This window comes from Gopherus evgoodei, chromosome 11 (assembly GCF_007399415.2).
Source record: "Gopherus evgoodei ecotype Sinaloan lineage chromosome 11, rGopEvg1_v1.p, whole genome shotgun sequence".
Classification (NCBI taxonomy): domain Eukaryota; kingdom Metazoa; phylum Chordata; order Testudines; family Testudinidae; genus Gopherus; species Gopherus evgoodei.
Window position 1 is genome coordinate 16,112,149 of NC_044332.1, and position 23,880 is coordinate 16,136,028.

At 43.4% G+C, this 23,880-nt stretch overlaps 1 protein-coding gene across 12 annotated transcripts in view; it reads right to left on the minus strand.

Moving 5' to 3' along the window:
- MAP2 (microtubule associated protein 2) overlaps nucleotides 1-13,769 on the minus strand; it is a 342,751-nt gene extending 328,982 nt beyond the window's left edge. For all 12 annotated transcript variants that reach the window (XM_030580175.1, XM_030580178.1, XM_030580185.1 and 9 more), the window contains exon 1: nucleotides 13,671-13,769. The gene's annotated coding sequence lies outside the window, so the exon portion shown is untranslated. The remainder of the gene's footprint in view (nucleotides 1-13,670) is intronic.
- Between the last annotated feature and the right edge of the window lie 10,111 nt (nucleotides 13,770-23,880).

Genomic DNA, 23,880 nt, shown 5'->3' on the forward strand with positions numbered 1-23,880 from the left:
ATCTTACATCGATCCCCTCCCCTAGTGCAGACCAGCCCTCAGAGGAGCATTTTGCCACACACTGAGGTTGATGAAGAGCCAGATGATATTAGGGGCCTATTCTGCCACCCTTATGCAAGACTAGTTGGCTCAAAGGGAAGAGAAACATGCTGGCTCCCCCAGAGGAGAAACTGAAGGGGCTCCTACCAGCAGACATATTTAATTTGCATAAACACCACTCATTTCCAGTCCCCAGAAGTGTGCATGGTTGTATTATTTGCAGTTTGTGTTCAGTTCTTAGGAACAGAAATTGGTTATGTAAAAGAAAGGCTATATTAATATATATTAAAATGTAAAAGGCACACTATAGGGAAAGCTGAACACCCTAATCTAATGGCTGGTGGACTCAGATTGGATAGGGAGAAGACACCTCTCTAAAAACTAGGCAGACTCTGACACAAAACCCATTGGGAATCTTTCTAGTGACTTCAGTGTTTTTGGATCAGGACCTAAGTGGCTTAGTCAAACTACAGAAGTGGTCAATATCAGATGGGAATTCCTTGCTGCCAAACCTGTGCTTAGCCTACTAGATCATGCTGCCTATTATGCTGTACAGACTTACTTGTGGCCAAAGAGCACAGAGAGTCCTCAGCAAGGGAGCAGCTCATAATTCCACAGACAGCTATGATGGGAGAATATCATAATTATTCTGTGGTTTCTTTTAATTATTTTGGAACAAGTATGTGATTTCATGATGGGCTTCTTATTTATGTTGAATTCTGGGTCCACGTGGACCAACTGGTGCACAGCACGTCAATGTGCTTTAGAAATCAAATGCCTGTAGTTCGTATTGCTGCATTGTGAAGACATGCCTGAGTGACTGTAACCTGGAAAGCATCGGGGAAACATGATGGAGGTTTGAATGTAACAAGACTTAAATTAGCCTCAACCTATACTATAACCAAACAATCTCTTTGGAGAGGTTTTGAAGTTCAAATAACTTGAATCCAAGTTGGATCTAGGCCAAATACCACTGAGTAACATTAAGTAGTGACCTAAGGTTTGGGACCTTTATGTTTGTGGCTCTACTTGTTTGATTATATGCACATGCTGAAACCTCTTTGAAATAAATAAAATTTGTGCCTGAGATTACTTCTTTTGCCATCCATGAACATTCTTCAAAGAGTCATTCATCTGTCCAGTAAACATGCCCTGCCTCGTGTAGGTTGTCACTAATGAAAAGTTTGGTTCAGTGCAAGTCATGCCCTGCCCTCAATTAAGTGTGCTATAGAGAAAATATATTATACATACATGCACGCAAACATTTACAAAGAAAAACTTAAAGGGTAGATTAATTCCAAAAGGAGCTGAAGTTTTCTACTGGGATCAGTTTAATGGGGGGAAAAAAAACAGACAGCTGCTCCTTTATCTCAAGAGTACAGCAGTCCCTGGGAATCCTGAAGATGTAAATTCTACTCCCACTGTTGAGTCAACTCTGAAAATAAACATATCAATTGATGAGCAAACATCCATGCCCAGAGCCAGATAGTTTTTCAGCTGAAAAGATAATCTGTGCATAAGACCTCTTCCATTCCCTTAGAGATGTATTCAGAGTTCACCTGGCCCCTGGAGGAAACCTGACTCTCTCCTAGAGCCAGAGAATGGAAAAAGCCACTGAGAGTCCGCTGGAATAGACACAAGAATGGACTATTTTAAAACAAAACAAAACAAAAAACAGTAGATAACTCAATATATCCCATCATACAGTGCAGAATATCTCTTGAAATCACGGGAGGGGTAGAAGGACAACTATGACAGAAAGCCCTCTTGCCTCTGCCAGGATTTTGACAAATCATTTATCCCATCGCACACTGGAATAGGCAATGCTGCTCTGGCTGATTTCCAAATAACCTATAATGTAGAAGAAATGTTGCCCTCCCTTCAAAGGCAGGCATATAGATGTGTTAGAGGATGTTCTATCTTAACTCCTATTATAGAGTACACTCAAAGAATTAGAAACAAAATTATGCAACCTTAAATAAGGCTATTATGCAAACCTAACTACAGAAACCTCAGAACTTCTGAAACTCACCAGAGAATTGTAACAAACTCTTCAGTATTCAAGGTGGTTCACTAGTACTTTTGTAAAACATCTGAGGATTGTAATAATATTGGAGGTCATTGCCAAACCTTGCCAGGAACAAATTTTTAGCTTAATTCAAAATATCAAGACACATGTACTGCAAGATCCTAACTAAATTAAAAGATGGAACAATATAGATTCTGTGCTGAATCCCCACTTTACATGCAACACAAATGCATAAACGGGACAACTCTCCACCAAGTTTCAGGCAGAGGGTTGTTCCTGAAGTCTGGTCTGCTGTTGTCGAAGTGGGGAGGAGCAAAGCCCGGTGGAGATGAAGCAGAGACACAAGCTTGTCAATCCCCAGCCATCACAATTCATCGGACCTTCCCAACAGGTAGCTTCTAGCACTGGTCTGGTTTTCCCAGAGGATGGCTCCACACTAGTGCCAAGATCCCTGTCACTGTTAGTCCCTGGTTAATCTGAGCCCTCAAGTCTCCCACTTCTCTTTCCAGAAAACTTATTTCAGCTCAGAAATGGAAAAACATGTCAGATGGTGCACACCAGATGCACCTGTTATGATGAGGTCTTATTTTCTTCTCTTTCATGCTTCCTCTTCCCCCTAGACAACAGGAGTTACAGAAAACAGCTAGAGCTGGCAATCCTGGCTGGCCAGGATTCAAATGAGGCTCCCAAAGGGTGTGGTTTTTGATATATGCCAGGCAAGTTATTATTTTAATATTTTTGTTGGCCACCACTCTACATTCACCCATAATTTCAGAGGAAGCACACAAAGCTCTGAAAGGAAATACAGGGATTCCCACCCCAAAACAGATCAACGGTCCTTCTTGCCTGGTGTCCTTTCTCTGATTCTGGTCAATGCCGGATGCGTCATTCAGAGGAAGGCAAGTAACCCTTTTGCCCCTTGATGCAAACTGTGCAATAATAAGTTCTCAGAGAATGATTCGTCCTGACACCAATGGGTGATCATAGTATGCCCTGAAGCATGAAGACTGAGGACCTTTGTAATGTTAGCTTTGGCTACTAAGTTGCTGATGTTATTCATATACAGTAGTCCCAACCTGCAGTAATCCTCTTTTGAAACTTAACGAGCAATTTGACTCCTTTGGGAGAATCCCACGAACTCATCTGGGTTTCCTTTTAATTAGTCTATAACATTCAAAAATAAGCTAATTTAGTTACACCTAAATACAGATTCCATGATGGCACTCCAGCCCAACAGAGAAGCCAGCAAAATAGCCATTCTAAAATTCAGAGAGTCCTGTCCTCTGTTATTCATCACTGATGTTGTTGACTAGCTCAAGATGATAAAGTACTAGTGAATAGCAGCGGATATCCTATCCAAAACAGTTAACGTAGGCCAGATCACAGAACAGCTATGAACTTAAACACCAGTCAGCTAACACAACCATACTCAATTCCTTTAAAAATGAATCTCTGATAATCAGAAGCCACTGATTTTATACACGGATATTCATGTACAAGAGAGTACCACAGCAGGCCAGTTGATGAAATCACACAGAAAGAAAGGAATTTAAGTCACCATTGTAGAACTCATCCCAATACTTCTGAAACCAATACATACAGAAACCTGGTGGGACAAGATTTTGATGATTACCTAGCAAGCAGAGAATAGGGATTAGCCCTAAGAAATATAAACCAGAAAACCAAAACAAACCTCAATAGCACAACACAGACACTATTCTCAGTAACAGAAGTTGTATTTCTACTCCCAAAATATTCTGCCTTTATAATAAAAATTCAGCGAGCGTACCAAATTCATAGAAGGAAAGCAACTTTTTTGAAAAGCCTTTTAAAGCTCTACAATGAAATTATCATTAGCAATAAACACATCAGTCTGGAGCAAGGAGTGGAAAGCACCACCATTACCATTGCCAGTTACCTAACCATCAGCATTAGTGTTATATTTCTATATACACATGTAACCACTCACCTGAAAGAGAATCAGTTTTCCATGGGTGAGGACGATGTAAAATGGGTTACGTAAAAGGGTTTAGCAACTCGCCAGCCCATTCTCAGAATGAGATAAACATAAGAGGCTAGGTCCTCAGCTGATGTAAAAAGGTGTTAGCTCCACTGAAGTCAATTTAAACCAGCTGAGAATCTGCCTCAAAATTCCAAACAAGAGAACAAGATCATATGAGCAAATGGTGAATCAATATAGTGGCCTTTATGCTATAGATACAGACAGATGGATATATGTGTGTCTATCCATGTAACATACAAATACCGACTAATTAAATCTCAAAAAGTATTAATAGCCCCACTTTTAATGGCAAGTGTGGGGAGGGAATGTTGGGGCAGAAAGATTCAGTGACTTGTCCAAACACAAAAATGGAATCATGCCCAAAAGTGGGACTAGAATTCAGGAGATTCTGGGTTTCAGCTCTATGTTCAGGCCACTAGACTTCAAAATATGGATACATTTTTACTATATACAAATATTTCTAAATCTATTTAATGAATATATTTCTAAATTATCCGTTTAGCAAGAGGAACATTTTTATAATATATTCCTAAATCGTGTTCCAATTATCATCTAGTCCAATTTGGGGGTTGGACAAGGTGACCTCCTGAGTTCCCTTCCAACCCTGATATTCTATTCTATTCTATTCTATTCTATTCTATTCTATCATTCTACTGCCAGTATTGCAAATACCATTCAATATCATGCCAGTTTAATCATTTATCTAACTGAATGTTATAAATACTATATATAAATCAATGTTGCTAACTTTGGCAAACTATGCAGAACTTAAAATTACAGATATTAATTTTGTCATGTTACCCAAAACATCTTTTATTCAAACTCACAGCCAGAATTTTATCACATCACTTTAACAGGTAGCACTGCATATTCTGAAAAGTATACATTCAAGATTTTGCTAAGCCTTATGCAGAAAACAACAAGAGCCTCTTGTATTGCCAAGAAAGTTTAAGTCTACAGAACACTATGCAACAAAAGCTCCTTATTTACTCCAATATCCTTTACTCTTCAGCATGAATAATATTCATTTCTTTTAAACTCAGATTTTTTTTTAACTACTCTCTTAGGGATTTGAGCAAAGGCAAACTTGGCTGTTCTACAAAGTATGTCTTTTTTGATCTTCCTAAAATATCAGAAATAAGTTTTTATATGCATAAATTTCCTCTTGACTGATGGATTTCTACATCTTTGCCCTCGGGGCAAATTTCTTTAGGGGACATCTAATGCAGAAATTCTCAGACTGGAGGCAAAGAATGTATTCTTGGGTGGGGGGCTGGGAGAAGGGGAAAACCCACTTACTGCGCACATTAAGAGCTGGACAGCCAGACAGCAGTGGCTGCTGGCCAGGCTCCTAGCTCTGAAGGCAGTGCTGCTGCCTGCAGCAGCGCAGAGGTAAGAGTGGCAATACCATACCATGCCACCCTTACTTCTGCACTGCTGCTGGTGGTAGCACTGCCTTCAGAGCAGGGTGCCCGGCCAGCAGCCACCGCTCTCCCTTCAGAGCTGGGCAGTCAAAGAGCGGTGGCTGCTGATCAGGTGCCCGGGGTGGGAAGGGGGACAGGAGGAAGCGGGGAGGATGTAAACTACTTCAGACACAAAGAAGGGGGGCATAATCAAATAAGTTTTAGAATGACTGATCTAATCAATCCTTCCAGAGAAAATCAGAGATTATAATAAATAAACAAAACACCAGATACAGACTTTGGGCTCAGGTCTGTACTTTTGCTTGTAAAGGGAGTAACTCCCTGGTGCACCTATCACTGGGCCACACCATCCCATATGCACATGGAGAGGATTCACCTCTCACACACACCAGTGTAAATCGGGAGTAAGTCTGGTATAAATGAGAGGGGAATCAGATCTTCCATGCAGAGATCTCCCTTTGCTTATGCAGAACCCTATGACTATAAGCAACCTCGGGGAGGGAATGGGAGAATGCTGTAGAGAGTCAGGTGGCAACTTCCACACAGTGGCTCTGGCCTCTGCTCAGTCCCCTACAGTTTGAGGCTCCAACCTGCAGACCCAGATCTGAAATTCAACCAAGATCAGGGGAGAGACGAGGCCAGCCTTGATGTTCAGATCCAACTGCACTTCCCTAAAGTTCGAGGGGCTTTAGATCCAGGGTTTTGGTTTGGCACCATCTCTACCCAGACACAGTCTTCAAACTCCATGCTGCAGCATCACATTAACCAGAGCAGTGCCTGTTACTTCCAGTCAGAGCCCGGAGGAACCTGTGTGGCATACAATACACATTACATACACCTACTAGTGTGGAGAAGGAGGAGTGAAGGAGCAGAACCAGGCCCATCTCCTCCTAAGGCCCAGCTCTGTTTCTCTCCTGCTCAGCCAGGACAACTCACTCAGTGACTGACTTGTGTTGGGGGACAATTAGCTTGTGAATAGAGACTTATATTTCCTCCAAGCAAGACTGCCTTTCGGACTCAGAAGTAACACACAGAGGACCATTGCTGTGAATCTCAGTACCAAGCTGGGCCCTGAGGCTGGAATTTTCAAAAGCATTCAGCAACGGCCTAACTCTGCTCCCACTGACGTCAGTGGGATCAGAGTCAGGTCAACCATAAGCCTTTGTGAAATTCCCAGCCTAAGTTTCTATTTTTCCCACATATTTTCTGCATCACTTTAGTCAGAAATATTTAGAAGTTTGCGATGTAATGGTGCAGTTCTCCATCATAAATACAACAGTTTTCATGAATAAGGTACATTTCTCTCCATAAAAAAACTTCTGACTGAGTTTTGAACCATGAAACCAGTTGCTATCATTCTCTAGAGAAAATGAAGTGCAATGGCAGGGTTCATTTAATCAATCATTATAATTAAATGCAACCAAGTTAATTGACGTGACTGGGCTATTGAAAGGTGGTGGTGGTTTTCTTCAATTGCTATTTATTGAGCTGTAACATTCTGATGAACAAAATAGCTTCCAATATCTCAAACTGATACTGGAAACTTCAAAAATACACAGATTGCCACATGAATATTGAACTTAAAGGGGTGCAATATTAAAGACATTTATAATCTTTACATAGCCAAGTGGGCTCCCTTTTGTCTGGAGAACAACGGATCTACCAAACAGAAGAGAATGTTTCCACAGTCTTACCTCTCTGAAAGCTATTAGGATCTAATTGCATTACTGCCACGGGTGCTGATCCTATGAGATTCTCCTTAGGCCTTCTTAGGGGCTTTATCTTGCAAGTGGCTGGACATGCCCCTGAGATACTGAGCATCCTCAACTCCAACTGGCTTCAACACAAGGTGAGGGTGCCCAGCACTACTTTGGAGTGCTTAGCACTTTGCAGGATGGAGTCCTAAGTACAGAGCCTAAAGCCAAATCTGCTTGCTTTAGAAGTATGAGTAGCCTCACTGACCACTGGGAATACAATGTCTGCCTGAATAAGGGGAATGGGATTTAGCTCAAGTGCTGAGCTCGACCCACAAGTTCATCACATATAAACTGATCATATCAGTGAAGTGGAAAGCGTGCCATATTTTAAAGAAATTTGAGAAGAGTATTGGCTAGCTTCCCAGCCGGTATAAATCCATGCAGCTCCACTGAAGTCAAATGTGGCCACAGTGATTTATGCCAGTGAAGGATCTGGCCTTTAATACACTTATTTTCTATACCTATATATTTTTGGAAATTGGAAAGAATTTGCTTAAAAACTGTTTATCACCGCCCAGGCACATTACAGCTACAATCAAAAACATAATTAACAAGAAAAGAAAGGCTACATTTCATAACAAGCACTAGCACAGCTGTAACAGCACCAATCTGTCTCAGAGAGACACTAAATGGAAACAAAGAGGTCTGATAAACCTTACAATTATTCTTGCTTAACTGAGGTCACCCAAACCTCACCTTTTTGCAGTATTTTCTTGCAACTAAACATGTGAACATGCAGAGGAATATAGTCAATGCAAACGCTGGCCCGTTATCATTTGGAAGGAGGGGTTACTCCCTGATCAAACAAAGGAAGAGGGATTGGTTTCATTTGTGAGATCTCTCCAGGAAAATATGAAACGAGTGTAAAAACTCATCTGTTCTTAACAAAGCAGCAAACAATTAGCATTTAGGAAAAATGGGTCAATAAAGACCTCAAATCTTCTTAACAGCTAGCACAATCAACCCATGTGGCAACAGCAATCTAAATTAACACCGTGGAAATGTTAGTTCTTTCTTCATATATCTAAAAAGCAATTACAAACGTCACATCGAATCTCATTTTAAAACACTGTCCCACAGTTTAGCACTGTAGCCTGTGATTAAGTCTACCCTCCCTCCCAAAGAAGCTTTTTACTCAGCTGAGGCAGATGGCTTTGGAAACCGCCCCTTATTCATATCACAGACATTCTGAATCTGCTCCACTCTATGGAAATCAGACCCATGCTGTTTTCTTTCACATCTGCGTGCACTACAGGTCTTATAAGCATCCAAGTATCCTCTGCATAAGGCGAAGAATTAAGGAAAAACAGCTGATCCCAACGAGCCCAGAGCCCCTACCTTATAGGGCTCACTCCTCCAAGGCAATGAATGTCCTCAGCTCCCGCTGGCACCAATGGGAGTTGAGGGTACTCAGCGCCTCACAACAGTACCTAGTCCCTCAAAAGCGTGTCTAGCATCTTCCAGGAACGAGCCTAAAGCAACCTACACCTTGATTTAGCAACCCATCCCTATTCAGCAAAGCACTAAAGGACATGCTTAATTTTAAGCATCTGCTTAAGTCCTGTTGGTTTTAATGGGATTAATTTTTCATTCCTCAGACTTCTGTTTTTCCTTCACTTGCATTTAAATACAATGTTCCCTGACTGCTTCCTAACTCTGACCCTGATCCTGCAATGAGCTCCCTGTAGGCAGGAGCCAGGAACTAATGCAATCCTGGGAAGCACACACAGGGGAATCTCGAGTAGGAGTAGAGTGGTTATCTTACCTCTGAATTTGGCACTGATATGACCACTGCTGGAATAATGTGTCCAGTTCCAGCACCCACAATTCAAGAAAGATGCTGATAAATTGGAGAGGGTTCAGTGAAGAGCCATGAGAATGATTAAAGGATTAGAAAACTTGCTTTGTAGCACAGGCTTAAAAAGCTCAGTCTATGAATTTTAATAAAAAGTAAGTTAAGTGACGACTTGATTACAGTCTATATCTACATAGGGAACAAATATTCAGCCATGAGCTCTTCTGTCTAGCAGAGAAAGTTATAACATAATCCAATTGCTAAACGCTAAAACTAGACAAATTCATACTACAAATAAACCATACATTTTTGACATTGAGGGTAATTAACCACTGAAACAATTTACCAAGGATCATGGTGGATTCTCCATCATTGATTATTTTTAAAGCAAGACTGGATGTTTTTCGAAAAGATGGGCTCTAGGAACTATTTTGGGGAAGTTCAATGGCCTGTGTTATGCAAGAGATCAGACTAGATGACCACTTGGCCTTGGACTCTATGGTTCTATGATCCTAGGTGAAGCCCAAATGAAGCCAATAGGGCTCTGGGAGGGTTCAGGCATCCATCCAATTGCAGCTCACTGCAGAGTCAGGGCCTGCCTGATTAAGAAGAATGATGTCCCAATGGAATTTTAAAGGTTCTTTATCCTAGGTGAATTCTTTTTGAGCCTGACCAAAGCCTAGTGAAGTCAATGGAAAGGCTGCCATTGACTTCAAAGGCCTTTGCATCAGGCCCAAAATATATAAATACCATGTGTGAATGTCTGGGCTCTTTCCCCCTTTATCTAATTTGTTCCTATTAATCTCTTCATATGTATGTAGTAGATCAGATTCCAGACTACACAGATACTGCATTTGTGCACATAGTTTTGTCAGTAGCTTTTATTGGTTATAAAAGTCAATGCAGATCACATCCTCGTGTGCTGTATTCCTGTTTTTCTTAAAGAAAAACCTCCTCCTGCCATTGTACTTAAAATACTACCAGTGAAACTGAATGGAATATACATCACAACCACACCCAGGCAGTTTCAATACCATCAGTTTAATTATGCCATTGGAGTTACAATGGCCTGATTCTTGACTCACCCACACCAGTTTTTATGCCAGTGTAACTCCATTTACTTCCATGGAGTTACTTCAGATTTTATAGCACTGTGAGTGGGAAATTAGGCCCAATGGCTCCAGTTTAAGTATGCCTGGTGGATTTTTTTTTAATAGTAAATCTAGGTGCAATGAGTTTTAGGGACATGGTTCTGAAAACTTCTTGGGGATAAAAGAATTCTTATTTCACAAACCAGCAGCTTATTTGGGAGCCATTATAATCATTCATGTCCATGCATGTTATCTTAGGGGCCTTTATATGATGACTACTTCTATGATGTTAATGTGTATTTAAGGAGCACTGCTGTGTGGGTACTGACATAACATTCCATCATGACTACTTCAGAGCCTTTAAAATCTAGGGTGTCAATGGGAGTTTACATAACAATAACAAACCACATTACAAGCACAATATACTGTGCTGCACATTTAACAGTAAAGAAGTACACTAGCATTCTTTTTTGAAAAGCATTTACTTTATACCTGCTTCAACTGTATTTTAAGTTTCATTATCAGAGCTATTTTGGTTTGGTCTGATACACACAGAAGCAGTAATCCATAACATGGACTCAATGGCTTGCAGAATTTTATTGGCCAAATTCTGCTTATCTCATACTCATGAGTAAAAAAAAAAAAAAAATGATGATGATCCTGGACCCAGTTCTTAAGCTAACACCATCCCACTGCTCGCACCAGGAACCTTTCTAGGGCCCACTCAAGCAAAGACTTAGGGTACTGCAAACTATGTTGACCTAAGCTACACTGATGTACAGCCAGCACAGTAAGAAAATCACCTTTGCATGTCCACACTATGTTCCCTGTGTTGGCGATGCACATCCTCACCAGGAGCGCCTGCACCGACTGAACTGTCAGCGTGGGACATTGTAGGACAGCTTCTGAAAGCCAGCAACAGTCGATGTAAGGATTGTGGTGTCTACACTGCGTCAGCCTAACTACGTCAACCTAAGTGCTACGCCTCTCGTGGAGGTGAAGTTATTAAGCTGGCATAGCGGGCGAGTTACATCAGCAGGAGCAACGTTTTAGTGTAGACTCTTAAAGAGTTAGGTCGACATAGGTCAACGCTAGGCAGCTTAACTCTGTAGTGTAGACCAGGGCTTACTCTTGTGCTTACCTTTATACACCGGTTTCCATGAGAGGACTCACAATGGGACTACTTACAGCATGCAAAGTTCAGAACATGTGTACTGGATTCATTCTGAGTCTTGTACAGCAGTGAACTCATTGTCAGCACTTTACAGATTAGTAAAAGAAATCATAATTACAGGTGAGGAATTAAATTGCTCCTGGGACTCAATAGCTCAGGCCAAGTTTTGTTTTAGTGCACTCATTTTTAATACCAAGTCCCCTGAAAATACACACTAGTGACAGAAATGCTAGTACAGGCACAAGCTCTGCTGGCTGCCTCTATAATAGTTCAAATATGCCCCATGTGAGTGTGTTGCTACTGTTTAGGGATGATGCCCAGTCTTTTGTGATGTGTGAGGTACCCCTCATAGTGACCTATGAAGTAATGACAACGCCAGTTTCAGTAAGTAATGCTCTCTCAGCGCTTTCTATCTTCCCAGCAAGAGCTGAGACAGGGCGATCACGTCATCTGTTAGGGAGGGAACAGAGAGTGGCTTCTGAAAACAAATAAGTCCTGCAGCTGAGTCTCCTCCTAGATGCGTTGGCTCCGAGAGCTGGAGTCTAGACGTAACTACAAGTTTAAACCAGCACAGGTGCAAGAAACAAGTTCTTTCACGGGGAGTATATTCGGGGAGGGAGAGAAAGGGAAAAATGGAAATGCACAAAAATCGTGTGAAGAAAAATCCCTTCTGAACACAAAAAGAGCACATCTTCCGAACTGTGAGCAGTGCAGCTTCCCCACAGCTATGCTAAATGACTTTTTTTCAAAAAAAAAAAGAAAGAAAAAGATAAAGGGGTAGGGGAAACAAATCATTGACATGACCATAAAAGTATGACAAATTGTGAAACAGGATTGTGAGATCTAAAATAAATAACCCTTATGGGAGATTGACATATAGCAGTCAGCCCAAACGGCATGCACACATTAACTGCCCCTTGTATATAAGTATCTACTGCTGTACAGAAAGGAACATGATTACATAAAAATTCACCAGCAGTGCAAAGGAGATCTTTATTTGAACGAGAAATGAAAATTCCAGGGGGAGGGGCTCTTACAACCCATACATATCCCCTTCCCCCCCCCCCAAACCCTGCTCCACAAAGCAAGCCTCATTCAAATGGGAGTCATCATTTGTACCAAACATTTACGAAATGAATCGAGTCAAGCAGTCTTTATTTGGTAGATCACATTCAATGCAACACTGTACCTGCAGCAGCTTGGCACATTTTGCATCATTCTCTCTTACATGAAAAGTCTTTGTTCTCCACCGCCCCATTGCGGCTGCAAGCCCCCTCTTTCTGTTCGCAGTCGGTTCCTCTCCACTGCTGATCATTTCAACACAGAGCTTTTTTTCTAGTGCAAATTAAAACTGATTGCTCCCCTTGCACCTCTACTTTGAACAATGTGCTTTGTCCACCCTTACAGATCCTTGTAAAGAAGCTTAAGGGGAGGGTGGGGGAAAGGTTACATCCGTGGCACTGGAAAGATGCTTGAAATCCTAAAATGAGTTGACAAAAGTAGCCTGTTCCTATTAAGATAAATGATCTGAGGATGGTGCTTTTGATTTTCCTTGGGGCACTGCGGTCAAATTGGTGTGCACCAGATGGTCCACGATAACCTTACGGCTGGATTTTGCTTATAACAAAGCTTATTTTCCCCTTGACCACAGGGAAGAAATACAAAGCTGACTCCCTCCGTTCATGAGTTACAGAGAGCTGTATCTTAGCGCAGTTGCTCCCCTCCTTTATCCCCCACCCCCCATTTTCTTGAAATTTCCATCCTTAAACAAAAGAGGAAGGTGGGGTGGTGACCGAGACACAAAGCCGCAGTCAAGAAAACCCTTCCAAGGAGGCAAATTTTTTTTTTAAAGGTTTTGCTTCTAGATCCACTTAAAACTCATAACAGTGGCCGAGGGGAGGGTTACTTTCTAGGTGTCCTTTTCCTTTCTTCTCTTCTGGTGCAGGAAATTCAGGGTGACTGGCTTCAAATCGACACAAGCAACCTTTCCTATTGGTTTACATGGCTTTTTATTATTAACTATTATTATTTTAATGCTGTCCTCGAGGGGTCCTGCGTCCAGCAACCTTTATGCAGCTCGCTACCCACAAATCCCAGGTCCACATCTACCGCCAGTGTAGACCTAACGACACCGCAGCCCTAGGACGATGCTGGGCCACCAGCCATCGCCGGGCAGCGCCGCCAGGCGAACCTGTGCCTGGAACTCTCGGGGCTCAGGGGCTCGCTCCCGGCCCTGGGCGGGGGGCGGCATATGCCAGGCAGCCTGCAGGGCGGGTGGGGGGCAGGCCCGGAGGAGAAGGGGGGCCGGGAGCCCGCGGCGGGGGGGGGGCGCCCTTACCTGAGCGCAGATGCTGCTGCCGGCCCCGGAGCACAAGCCGAGCGCCGGGGACAGAAGGGCGCGATGCTGCCGAGGCTGCGGCGGCCGCTGCTAATGCTGCCGAGGCTCCCCCGCCGCCCGGCTGGTGCGCGGCCGGCCCCGCCCCTGGCCCCGCCCCAGCGCCCGCACCGGCTCCGCCGCCCGCCGCGTCTGCTCTCCAGCTGCTGGGGCGGGTCCTGGCCGGCCTTGCCCGCCTTCCGCGGCCCCGCTGAGCGCCGGGGTGTGTGTGCGTGCAAGGGATGGGAGAGCAGAGTGGGTGTGCAAGGGATGGGGGAACAGAGTGGGTGTGCACAGGGCAGAGCAGAGTGGGTGAGCGAGGGATGGGGGAGCAGAGTGGGCGTGCATAGGGCAGAGCAGAGTGGGTGTGCAAGAGACGGGAGCAGAGTGGGTGTATATAGGGCAGAGCAGAGTGGGTGTGCGAGGGATGGGGGAGCAGAGTGGGCGTGCATAGGGCAAAGCAGAGTGGATGTGCAAGAGACGGGAGAAGAGTGGGTGTATATAGGGCAGAGCAGAGTGGGTGTGCGAGGGATGGGGGAGCAGAGTCGGTGTGCACAGGGCAGAGTAGAATGGGTGTGCAAAGGTTGGGGGAGCAGAGTAGGTGTGCAAGAGACTGGGGAGCAGAGTGGGCATGCACAGGGCAGAGCAGAGTGGGTCTGCAAGAAATGGGGGAGCGGAGTGGGTATGTATAGGGCAGGGGATGTGCACAGGGATGGGGAAGCAGAGTAGATGTGCACAGGGCAGAGTAGAATGTACAGGATGGGGAGCAGAGTGAACAGAGTGGGTGTGCACAGGGCAGAGCAGAGTGGGTGTGCAAGGGATGGAGGAGCAGAGTGGGCATGTATAGGGCAGAGCGAGTCTGCACAGGGATGGGGAGCAGAGTGGCCATGTACACGGCAGAGTAGAGTGGGTGTGCAAGGGTTAGGAAGCAGAGTGGACATGTTCAGGACAGAGCAGAGTGGGTGTGCACAGGGATGGGGAGCAGAGTGGGTGTGCACAGGGCAGAGTAGAGTGGGTGTGTGAGGGATAGGAAGCAGAGAGTGGGTGTGTACAGGACAACAAAGTGGGTGTGCAAGGGATAGGGAGCAGAGTGGATGTGTACAGAGGGGAAGAGCAGAGTGGGTGTGCATAGGGTTGGGCAGCAGAGTGGGCGTGCACAGGGCAGAGCAGGTGTGCACAGGGATGGGGAAGCAGAGTAGATGTGCACAGGGCAGAGCAGAGTGTATGGGATGTGCAGCAGGGGGATGTGCAAGGGATTGGGGAGCAGAAGTAGGTATGGGGGTACAAGGAATGGGGAAGCAGAAACGGATGGGGGAGCATGAGAAGCAAAATGGAGATGCAAGGAATGGGGGGACAGTGTGTAAGGGATGGGCAGCAGACTGAGGGGGACAGACTGGAGATTCACAGGGGTAATGGAGGTGCAGACCAAGGGAATGGAGCTGGCAGATCAGGTGAGGGTGAGGCAGCGGGGAAGAGATCAGGATGACACAGAGAGAGAGGAAGATGCTTCCAATGAACTCTGGCCGAAAACAAACAATTGCCCCCTTTTAGTCCAGGGATCAGTTGGTGCAAGTGACAAGCCCAAAAAGCCCAGAAAATTCAAAACAGTCAACTGTTTTTAGAGATACTAAACAGTGAAGCTGAGCACCACTGAAAGAACATGCCCCCTCTGTTTATGTAACTAAATATGGATTTGCATGCCGAGCTGTGGGCAGTGCTTAAAATGATCTGGGGAAAAAAATGGGTAAGAGGGCTGTTATAGTCTCGGAGCAGCAGCTTTGGTAAAACAGGGCTTAATGTGCACTCCAGAGTGGCCCAGTTTTTTTTCTGGCTGGGTCTGCAAATCCTCTGCTTTAAGGACTGGTGGTAATCACCCAGGTTTGAAAGTGTTGGCCCAAGTCTTCAGCTCGCGCTCCATCTGTTTCCCTAACATGCAAAATGGATATAATGATATTTTGAAAAGTGCTTTATAAGTGTTAAGTATTATTACACTCAGTGCAGCCTGGCTGGCATTCACCTCCACTGAACTTCTGACAGCTTAGCCCTGCCCCCCTCCTTGTACCTATTCTAGGAATCATCCCCAGTGATTATAGAAATGCCTCCTGGGAGGGGACTTCAACATCATCTGGATGTTCCAAGGGTGCAGATCTCAGCTTTATCATGTTGTACATTTTTAAGGAGAAGAATAGTTTTGAGGCAGAAAGAACACAGTATAAGCAGTGCTGTTTGTGCAGGTCAGAAACAGAATAGAGACTGAATGCTCACGAGCAGTCGAGCTGATACTGATAATTCTACAGAAGTTCTATTTCCTAGATTTTGGCTGGAATGAAAACAAGAAAAGATATCTCATTACCTTGTCAACTTTCATTAATTTCCCAAACTGAACTTTCCTCCACTTCCCTTCAGGGTATCAGTTACTGTCTCCAAGACCTGGTCAACATCTACAACTTAGGTTGACCTAGCTATGTTGCTCGGGACTGGGAAAAATGTCTTGCCCTGAGCGCCATGGTTAGGGTGACCTAATTCCCTGTCTAGGTGCGGCTAGGTATGACTTAAGGATTCTTCTGTCAATCCAGCTACTGCCTCTCAGAAAAGTGGATTATCGACATAAATGGAAAACCCCCTTCCGGCAATGTAGGAAGTGTCTATCTTATGATGCTACAGCAGCATAGCTGCAGCATGGTTGTCATGGAGAAATCAATACATCCAATTCAGGTGCAATAATGTGGAGGCCATGCCATTTTCAGCATGTAGACAGAAGGTGAATCTTGAAAGTTAGTGATTCATCTGCAGTTCTCACTCAAAAATTATCACAGAACCTTAGAAATTATAGATGGAAAATACTACTTAGCTCATCAGATCCAACCAAATCCGGAGCCCTTTCTGCTGGAGGATTGTTCTCTACTGGATAGAGTGTTTTATCCAGTATTAACATGAATGCCTCTAGTAATGGGACACCCACCACTTTCCTTGGGAAAATTGTATGGGAAAATTCTTTTATGCCCTTCATAAATTAAATGGTCCACTAAGCTACTGTTACTAAATGCATTAAGACAGGAAATGTTTGTCATTTATTTTAGAGATGCTTGTATGAGGCTTTGTTAGGAAGACTTTCAAGGATCAGAAGGTGATGCTCCAGAGTGTATGGGTGAGGGCAGGATTGATGCATAGGAAAAGCACATCTTTTGGAACCTCACATAAAATCAAGAATTAGGTAAAGATCTGATACAGAGATCCAAAATTGCCACTGTAAGAAGATCTGAGCAGTCACATAAAGAGGAGTTCTGCTTGGCCTGTGTATTGGAAAAAAGGCATGGTCTATAACCTTTTTAAAAACACACTAATTTCAAACAGTTATTTGGAGATGTGTCATTCTAAGGAGAACTTGTCAATACAAGCAGCAAAGGGGCCTGTGGCACTTTATAGACTAACAGACGTTTTGGAGCATGAGCTTTAGTGGGTGAATACCCACTTCGTCAGATGCATGTATTGGAAATTTCCAGGGGCAGGTATATATATATGCAGGCAAGCTAGAGATAATGAGGTAGTTCAATCAGGGAGGATGAGGCCCTGTTCTAGCAGTTGAGGTGTGAAAACCAAGGGAGGAGAAACTGGTTCTGTAATTGGCAAGCCATTCACAGTCTTTGTTTAATCCTGAGCTGATGGTGTCAAATTTGCAGATGAACTGAAGCTCAGCAGTTTCTCTTTGAAGTCTGGTCCTGAAGTTTTTTTGCTGCAGGATGGCCACCTTAAGGTCTGTTATAGTGTGGCCAGGGAGGTTGAAGTGTTCTCCTACAGGTTTTTGTATATTGCCATTCCTAATATCTGATTTGTGTCCGTTTATTCTTTTCCATAGCAACTGTCCAGTTTGGCCGATGTACATAGCAGAGGGGCATTGCTGGCATATGATGGCGTATATTACATTGGTGGCCGTGCAGGTGAATGAACCGGTGATGGTGTGGCTGATCTGGTTAGGTCCTGTGATGGTGTCGCTGGTGTAGATATGTGGGCAGAGTTGGCATCGAGGTTTGTTGCATGGATTGGTTCCTGAGCTAGAGTTACTATGGTGCGGTGTGCAGTTACTGGTGAGAATATGTTTCAGGTTGGCAGGTTGCCTGTGGGCGAGGATTGGCCTGCCACCGAAGGCCTGTGAAAGTGTGGGATCATTGTCCAGGATGCGTTGTAGGTCCCTGATGATGCGTTGGAGAGGTTTTAGCTGGGGACTGTAAGTGATGGCCAGTGGAGTCCTGTTGGTTTCTTTCTTGGGTTTGTCTTGCAGTAGGAGGCTTCTGGGTACATGTCTGGCTCTGTTGATCTGTTTCCTTATTTCCTCGTGCGGGTATTGTAGTTTTGAGAATGCTTGGTGGAGATTTTGTAGGTGTTGGTCTCTGTCTGAGGGGTTAGAGTAGATGCAGTTGTACCTCAGTGCTTGGCTGTAGACAATGGATCATGTGATGTGCCCAGGATGGAAGCTGGAGGCACGAAGGTAGGCATAGCGGTCGGTAGGTTTTCGGTGTAGGGTGGTGGTAATGTCACCATCACTTATTTGCACCGTGGTGTCTAGGAAGTGGACCTCCCGTGTAGATTGGTCCAGGCTGAGGTTGATGGTGGGGTGGAAGCTGTTGAAATCATGGTGGAATTTTTCCAGAGACTCCTTCCCATGGGTCCAGATGATGAAGATGTCATCAATGTGGCGTAGGTAGAGGAGGGGCGTGAGTGGACGAGAGTTGAGGAAGCATTGTTCCAGGTCAGCCATAAAAATATTGGTATATTGTGGGGCCATGCGGGTGACCATAGCGGTGCCACTGATCTGGAGATAACTATTTCAAATTTGATGACAATATATGTGTGTGAGGATAAAGGCACAGAGCTCAGCAGCCAGTTGTGCTGTAGCATCATCAGGGATACTGTTCCTGACAGCTTGTATTCCATCTGTGTGTGGGATGTTCGTGTAGAGAGCCTCTATATCCATGGTGGCTAGGATGGTGTTTTCTGGAAGGTCACCAATGCATTGCAGTTTCCTCAGGAAATCAGTGGTGTCACGAAGATAGCTGGGAGTGCTGGTGGCATAGGGTCTGAGTAGAGAGTCCACATATCCAGACAGTCCTTCAGTGAGAGTGCCAATGCCTGAGATGATGAGGCGTCCAGGATTTCCGGGTTTGTGGATCTTGGGTAGTAGATAGAATAACCCTGGTCGGGGCTCTAAGGGTATGTTGATTTGTTCCAGTGTTAGTGTAGGGAGTGTCCTGAGTAGATGTTGCAGTTTCTTAGTGTATTCCTCAGTGGGATCTGAGGGAAGTGGCCTGTAGAATTTGGTGTTGGAGAGTTGTCTGGCAGCCTCCTTTTGGTAGTCACACCTGTTCATGATGACAACAGCACCTCCTTTATCAGTCTTTTTGATGATAATGTCTGGGTGGTTTCTGAGGCTGTGGATGGCATTGCACCATGCATCTGACGAAGTGGGTATTCACCCATGAAAGCTCATGCTCCAAAACGTCTGTTAGTCTATAAGGTGCCACAGGACCCTTTGCTGCTTTTACAGATCCAGACTAACACAGCTACCCCTCTGATACTTGTCAATACATTCTTTTTCCTTTGGATATACAGCGACAATGCCAGGATACTGATGAATGAAGACTATATTCTTCTATTATTCTATTAGTTCTGAGAAGTATAAGTTTTGGCCACATAGATATTTGGATTCAAACTTCAAAAGGGGATGAAAACATTTCATTTCTTAAATAAGCAATACGTGAGTCCACATTTAATTTGGATGTATGAACACAGTAGTCAAGTCAGAGGCAGTTGATATTTAGATGATTAGATTATAAGGGTTACAAACATTAGAAGGAATTTTAAATACATGTAAACTACTTCTATGGCATATCCTAAGCACTTTCCTACTAGCCTCTTTTGCAATCTGTGTGCATATATAACAACTGGGTTGCAGAGTTTTTGCCATTCTAACTTGAGAAGCATCTAGGCGAAGGTGACTGTGAAAGGTCAGAATCAGTATTATTCTGCTGCTTCTGGTAAGTCCTCCCATAGTGGATTTACTGCACATCCAGTCTATAAGGACCTATATAGGGAACACGAGTTTGATAGAGGGTTCTTTGTATTGGCAGACAAAGGTACAACAGACAAATTATATAGACAAATTCAGACTAGAAATAAATTTCATTTTTGTAAAACAGTGAGGATAATTACACATTGGAACAGTTTACCCAGGATTATGGTGGATTCTCCATCACTGGCCATTTTAAAATCAAAATGGGATGTTTGTTCTGAAAGATCTGCTATAGTTCAAACAGGAATGCTCTGTACAGGATGTCAGACTAGATCACAATAGACCCTTATAATCTATGACCCTATCAGTCCAGAGCTATAGAGGAACATCTGAGCGGGACAGGGCCCTAAACGATCTCTTCAATTGACAAGCAAAACAAAAACGTCTACTGTAAGTGTTACTCAAACATTTATCATTGGCTTTACAAAGTGGGTACAAATAGTCACAACTTGTTCCTGAGTTGATTTAATGGGCTCCAATGTTTATCTTAGTGCCAAACACAGTAAGCTTTCCATAAAGATTTTCACAATGGACTCTTCCTTTTATATCTCCCTCGTTTGGCAGCGTTTACTTACTGTAGATTATTTATCTGAGGGATGTTGCTTCTGTGTTTATTTCTGGTCATTGTGGGAAAGGCTCCTGCACACAGATGAGACTTGCAGCATACTCTGAAATCAGATATGCCAAGCCTCAACCTTCTCTCTTCTACTAAGTCTTTCCACAGTTGAGCCCATGCCTCTGTCTCTCAAAAGCTGCATTTTCCAGAGGGAACATAGGCATGTCTGTGAGTTGCAAGTCAAGAGTTGGCTCTGGTAAAGCAGGGTCCCAACTAGCCGAGGGTCTTAGAGCTCAAAAGCAAGACATTTCATTGGTACTGGAAGTGACTTGAGAGCAGAGTGGGGTGTGGCATATGGGTGTGATGTGCTCGTGGTGGTTTTCCCGGGAATGAGGCAGGGTGTTACATCCTGCACACACTGGAGTTTCTATGCTTCTTCCACCTTCAGATCAGCAAGTTACAATAGTCCAGTCTGGATGTATTGAACATGTAGCTCACTGGGCCTAGATCCACATGTGAGGAGGAATGGGCAGAGTTTCCAAGCAAGCTATGTTTGGAAGACATTTCTCACCCCAGTGACTTTAAATCAGGATCAGGTGTATGTCCATTAAGATCCCTAGATTTCATACTACCTTGACAAATGGAAGGCAGGTGAGTTTGAAAAGGGAGAGGTCACTGTGTTTCTCTTTTCCTACCAACAGCATTCAGTCCGGAGTATGTTCACTCTAATCTAGAACCTGGATATCACCTTGTGGTGTGTTGGTGTTGGTTGTCTTTGCTGAGGAGATACAAAGCTAGATGTCAGTGTATTGTTGGCAACAGTGTGACTATAGCATTTCACAAACTTTCCAAGAGGTGTCGTATAGATAGTCAACAGAACAGAAGTATAGTATTGATCCTTCTGGAACTCAGTATTGGAGGGATCTGAGGAATCACAAGCAGCTGCCAATCACCACTCTGAGAGGAATAATTGGAGTCATTATAATGCTGCACCATCCAGTCTGGTTAGATCTTCCAACTGGGTCTTCTACAAGGAACCATGTGATTGTCTATATCAGAGGCCAGGTAGAGGATTGATAGAATAAGTATCAAGACTTAGTAATGAATTCTGTATACCCATCATATCAGCTGAACAACAAAAGATTTGAAAAGAGTTGCTTTTCTATATGTGAGTCTAACAAAAAACGATTATACGTTAGACCTGGTCAAAAAATGGGAAAAGAAACCTGGACATTTGTGAAATTTCATTTCCCATTTGTCAAAATTTCACACTGACATCTATTGAACATGTGTCTTTTTCTTGCCCCTTAGTTAAAGAGTTTGGAATTATTATTCTAAGATGCCTATATAAGGCAGATTATTTGGTCAGCCTGCTGACATACTTATAACTTGTTTTATTAATGTGGATTTTAATAAGATCCTTTACTTTTTAATGCGTCCATATTATTAATGAAAAATATTCATGCATGTAAATGTAACTACATTTTTCAGCACAGGATGCAACTTTTTTGTGGAAAATGTGCTGTTGGAGGGGATTGGAGCGCTGAAGACTATGTCAAATTTTAAAAAGGCACAAAGATGCACCTCAAAAATGTACAAATTATGACCCTACTTGGGCTGATGGCTGCATTTGACCCCAGGAGCTGCAGTCCTAAAAGCATGAGACTGTACTGCTTGAGCTATAGCATTAACTCTGTTAGCTGGCAGCTGCAGTAGATGCTCGACTTCTTATATGGACTAGCCACTAGGGGAGAATAAAGACCCACAATGACTTAATGTGCATTAAATACTTCCCCTGCCTGGGAAAGCTTGTGTTGAGTATCTGAGGACTACCAGAGTTCAAGCCCCCTTTTGGTGTGCCATATTTTATAAAAACTCCCTAACATGGGCCATGAGGAGAGTTTGAATCTGCCACTTTCAGCATTAAAAGATTGTAGTGAACTGGTAGCTTTTCTTATGTGAATCAGCTGGTAGAGGTGGACAAAGATCCACAGTGTCCTAGTGTGGGTTACGTGCACACACTAGTAGCACGTGCAAGCTATCATTGTCTTGCATGCATATTCCTTTGTGTGTGCAAAGTGAGTATTTGAATGTGCAAACTGGTATTTGTGCAGTTACCCAGTTTGTGGGTGCAAAAACAGATGTTTGCAAGTAAAACATGCATGTTCAGATATAGCAGGTACACCTACTGTAGCTTTGGAAATGTGGCTGGAGGGTTATTTTTCAAAAGCAGAGCTGAAGAAACTGTTGGCTGTCATTTTCTAAAGAGATTAAGGCAGTTTCTCACCTGTTAGCAGGCCAATGGTCTATTATAAAGAGAAAAATAATTCTTAATCAGAGCTCATCAAATCCATTTTCATTGTAGAAATCAGTATTTCATGCAACATTATTAAAGCAAGTGGTAAAACCATTAGTCACCCTAGCAATCATACAGCCACACACATTATTCATTTAATACATTTCTGTGCTAGTTGCCACCTGCTCATCTGGTAATTGGACTCTAATCGTTTAAAAAACTTGTACGGGGAAAAGAGCCAACAAGGTAACATCGGATGCTAATTCCTGTAAATTACATGGGAGAATAGTCTGTGTGCATAAATTGAAGCATGAATTAATTCTGCCAGCGGCCCTCTGCTCCCAAGCTGTAGGCACATAGGAGAAGCCATGGTGTGAAATCAGTGAGTCTGGTGGAGTTAGATGTATCTCAAATGGCTATGACATCTATACACGTAGTCTGAAGTGACTGCCTAGCGCTATTTGAGTATTTATGATTTTTTTTTAAAAGTCTTTGGATGCTTGCATAGGCTGGTGTGTTGCTATGGAAACAGGGGTGTTGGCGCTGAAGCTGTTAGTATGTGGGCTGATCTATTTGTGTGCCTCCAAAACGAAGAGCAAGAAAATAACAATCCTACCATTTGTGAGGCTTTTAGAGAATGAAGTTTGGTATTACAGCAAAATTAATCCCAGTGAGTATTTTCAGGTGCTGTGTTAAACAGCAATAAGGCAGACAAACAAAGGAAAATGGCTAGCAGAGCTGTCCAACTCTCACAGAAAGCCCTACAGGAAACACTGTAAACAAGCACAAAGAATCTCAATGCCATAACATGTCAGTTATGTGTTTATTGAAAGCAATCAGCAGATTTAATTATTTTTCCTCCCTAATGGACCATCTTCTTTTTCTGATGCAGCGAATACAAAGCAACAAAATCAAATGTGGGATGTGATCAGTATGTAGACACCACCATACAAAGTAATATCTAGCTCTTGTATAATACTTTTCAGTAGTAGGTCACAAAGCAAGGTCAGTATCATGATCCCCATTTTACAGATGGAGAAACTGAGGCACAGCAAAGTAAAGTGATTTGCCAAAAATCAGCCAGTAGAAGAGCTAGGACTAGAATCCAGGTCTCCTGACTTATTATCCAGGGTGCTACCCACTAGGCCATAGTGTTCTTAACTGGAGTTTAAAGAGGTACCTTGTATCACCTATTAGCTCCCATCTTACACATTTAATATTTATATAGCATTCATTAAATACATTTTTATAGGCA